At 38.6% G+C, this 3,960-nt stretch overlaps 1 protein-coding gene across 1 annotated transcript in view; it reads left to right on the forward strand.

Annotated features, from left to right (window-relative positions):
* The first annotated feature begins 3,623 nt into the window (after positions 1–3,623).
* Positions 3,624–3,960, forward strand: part of LOC106880967 (uncharacterized) — a 42,664-nt gene continuing 42,327 nt past the window's right edge. Inside the window, exon 1 of the mRNA XM_014931145.2 lies at positions 3,624–3,782. The gene's annotated coding sequence lies outside the window, so the exon portion shown is untranslated. The remainder of the gene's footprint in view (positions 3,783–3,960) is intronic.

Below are 3,960 nucleotides of genomic sequence, written 5' to 3' on the forward strand. Positions count from 1 at the left end.
ATATATATATATATATATATATATATATATATATATACATACATATATACGACGCTTCTTTCAGTTTCCGTCTACCAAATCCACTCACAAGGCTTTGGTCATCCCAAGGCTATAGTAGAAGACACTTGCCCAAGGTGCTACACAGTGGGACTGAACCCAGAACCATGTGGTTGGTAAGCAAGCGACTTACCACACAGCCACTCCTGCGCCTTATTTGTGATTTTGCCAACCAAAATGTTCATATTTTTGCTCTCATTATAAGATAGGCTGAGGGTGGTAAGCTGGCAGAATCGTTAGCATGTCGGATGAAATGCTTAGTGATAGTTTGCATGTTGCTACATTCTGAGTTCAAATTCTGCTAAGGTCGACTTTGACTTTCATTTTTTTGAAGTCGATAAATTAAAAACCAGTGTAACACTGGGGTCGATGTAATTGACTAGTCCCCTCCGCAACAATTTCAGGCCGTGTACCTGTACTAGAAAGGATTATAAAGTAGGCTGATGGAAAAAAAAATGAAGGCATGTGGTCAAGTGGTTAGGACGTTGCACTCATTGTTACAAGATCATGGTTTCAATTCTTAGACTGAGCATTTCATTGTTTTTGAGCAAAACACTTCATTTTATGTTCTTCCAGTCCACTCAGCAATAAATGAATAACCATGTGGTGAATTAGCATTCTATTCAGGTAAGGAATATTGAGATTTTGGTTACTTATTTGCCATAGAAACTTGGTTACTGGCTTGAGGAGTCCTAGAACTCAAGACAGTAATCCAAGAGTTGACGATGAAAACTTTAGCGCTGAGTCTTCTTTTTTTTTTTTGGTTCTTGTTCTGCCATTCTGTCTTGGATTGTATTCTGATTATGCGCATGTTACCGTTCTAAGTTGAAAAGGTCTTCATTACCGAGAGCAACAGATTACAATCTGAGCAATTCTCTGATAAAACCGTCATCTATTCTATACATTTCCAACGGTTTTGTTCTTCTTTAGTCAAGAGACAAACCAATACCAATAACCTGTCACAGGGTTTCCAAGACTGTGTCTTCCATAGCACTGGGCCAATCAAAACCTTGTAAGTGCATTTGGTACAAGGAAACTAAAAGAAGCCCATTGTATATATATATGCAAAACTGAGTAATACCAACTGGTTGATAACTGATGGAGAAATGGGGTCCTTCTGTGTTTGTCTTCCTTCTGGTTGTATGCTCAGTAGACGTTATGTCATTTGTTTATTTACCATACATTTTTTCATCAATTATATATTTATATATATATATATATATATATATACACACACACACACACACACACAAGTGAGTGGACAAATGAAAGAAAAGGGCACTCAACACAACAGGAGTTACATGCATTATTTCAAACAGTTTGATTTGGTTCCCCTGCTACTTCAAGTTTCGCAGGCCCTTAACAAATAAAATGGAACCAAATGAAACTGTTTTAATAATATATATATATATATATATATATATAAATATATGTAAAAGCACCTACTACACTCTCAGAGTGGTTGGCGTTAGGAAGGGCATCCAGCTGTAGAAACTCTGCCAAATCAGATTGGAGCCTGGTGTAGCCACCTGGTTCGCCAGTCCTCAGTCAAATCGTCCAACCCATGCTAGCATGGAAAGCAGACGTTAAACAATGATGATGATGATGATGCTCGTGCTAGTGCTATGTAAAAAGCACCCCGTACACTCTGTAGAGAGATTGGAATCAGGAATGGCATCCTGTTGTAGAAACCAAGCCAAAACAGACTATGGAACCTGATGTGGCCTTTGACCTTGTCAGTTCCTGTCAAGCTGTCCAACCCATGCCAGCAAGGAAAACAGATGTTAAACATTGATGATGGTGATACGTGTGTGTGTGTGTGTGTATGCGTGTGTGTGTTTGTCCTTGTCCTCCCACTATTTGACAACCAGTGCTGTTTTGTTTATGTCCCTCATAACTTAACTGTTCAGCAAACTTACAAAATAAGTATCGGGATCGATTTGTTCAACTGAACTCCAGCATGATTGCAGTCAAATGACAGGCAAGTAAATGGTAAAAGATATACATGGCGGTGACGGCGGCGGCGCTGGTGGTGGTGGTGGTGGTGGTGGTGATGGAAACTATATGTGTTGGTTCATGTGCATGCATGTGTATATTTGCATGTATATACTATATACGTGTGTGCATGTCTGTATAGGTGTTTCAGTACACGAAAGAGGGAGAAGAGAGACAGGGAGGGGAGAGAGACAGAGACAGACAGACAGACAGATAGAAAAAAAGAGAGAAAGAGAGCAAAAAGAGAGGGAGACAGAGAGACGGAGAAAGAGAGAGGCAGAAAAAGAGAGACAGACAGACAGATAGATAGAGAAAGAGGAAGAGAGAAAAAGAGAGTGAGATAGAGAGAGACGGAGAGAGAGAGAGAGAGAGAGAGAGAGAGAGAGAGAGAGAGAGAGAGAGAGAGAGAGAGAGGCAGAAAAAGAGAGACAGACAGCCAGACAGATAGAGAAAGAGAAAGAGAGTGAGACAGAGAAAGAGAGAGAGATAGAGACAGAGAGAGGCAGAAAAGAAAGAGAGAAAGAGAAAGAAAAAGACAGACAGAGCGAGAGAGAGGCAGGCAGGCAGGCAGACAGGCAGCCAACCTAGAAATCTAACAACCATCCAATATTAAGATTTGATATGACAGGGAATCAAATACAGAGATTTAAAAATAGAAGTGAATGAATGTGTTTGGAGGACACTTTGCGTAGATCTGTTGTTGCCGTCGTCATCGTTGTTGTCTCTGATCAAGAAGACCTATAATCAAAAGCATTCCAGCCGTGACCATCCCGTCTTTTACCTAGTGTAAGGAACTCTGGTTCACATTTTTTTCAACGCAGCTCCACTTCTGATGAGAGGATATTGGCTGCTATTTCTAGCAGGTTGATCAATCACGTAGTGGCTTTCCTTACAATATGATTTTTTTTTCTCTGTTAGTCTTTTAGTCTTGTAGCAGCGTGCCTGTTATGGTCATGCTGGAGCAGTCTTTTATTTATTTATTTATTTATTGATGAAAGAGAACGAGTAGGCACCAAAAATGGTCGGAAATATAGGAGAGAAAATCTAATAAATGAAATAAATAAATAAATAAATAGAAGAGTGAAATGAGAAATTTAAAGAAAGGAAAGTGTGTGAAAGAAAGAGAGGAGAAAAGAATTAGAGAGAGAGAGAGAGAGAGAGAGGGGGGGGATAAACGGAAGAAAAAAAAAGAGAAATTAAAGCGGTAAGAGATGAGAAGATAAAAAGAAAGGGGCGAAGGTGGAAAAGAAGATGAGCGGTATTGAGGTGGTGGTGGGGAATACAAATAAAGCGGGGGGAAAACAACAGGGGAGGAGACAGATTAAGGAGGAAAAGAAGGAGGAGGGGAAGAGAGAGAGAGAGAGAAAGAGGAAGAGGATGCGAAACAAAATGCAGACGACATAGGAGAAAAGATAGAAGGGGAAAGATAGAAAAGGAAGAAAGAGTAAGAAATAAAATGAAATGCTAAAAATAAAATAAGAAAATACCTAAAGAGAAAAAAATTAACAACAACAACAACAAAAAATCGATGATTATTTCCTAAGTTTTGCTAGCGTGACGTCAGTCGTATAAATTATAATAAAATATGATAATTCACTTCGTGTATTTATCGAACTGACAACAGGTCTTATAGTTCCTGTTAAGACGAACATCGTCATTCACCAGCAGAACTCAGCATCATTTATATTGAGGTCATTTAATAACAATTCCAGCCAAACTGCCAGATACAGGTGAGAAATTTATCTACAAGAAAAATATACTTATATATTTTTTTTTTACGTTTTTTTTTCTCTTTCATTCGGTGAAATGCTTATATAATATCATTTGTTATTTGTTATTCGCAATATTATGGAGGATTGTTGATGTTGATTCTGGAGTTTGTGTGTGTGTGTGTTTCTTTTCTTTAAT

The sequence above is a fragment of the Octopus bimaculoides genome, chromosome 16 (assembly GCF_001194135.2).
Source record: "Octopus bimaculoides isolate UCB-OBI-ISO-001 chromosome 16, ASM119413v2, whole genome shotgun sequence".
Lineage (NCBI taxonomy): Eukaryota > Metazoa > Mollusca > Cephalopoda > Octopoda > Octopodidae > Octopus > Octopus bimaculoides.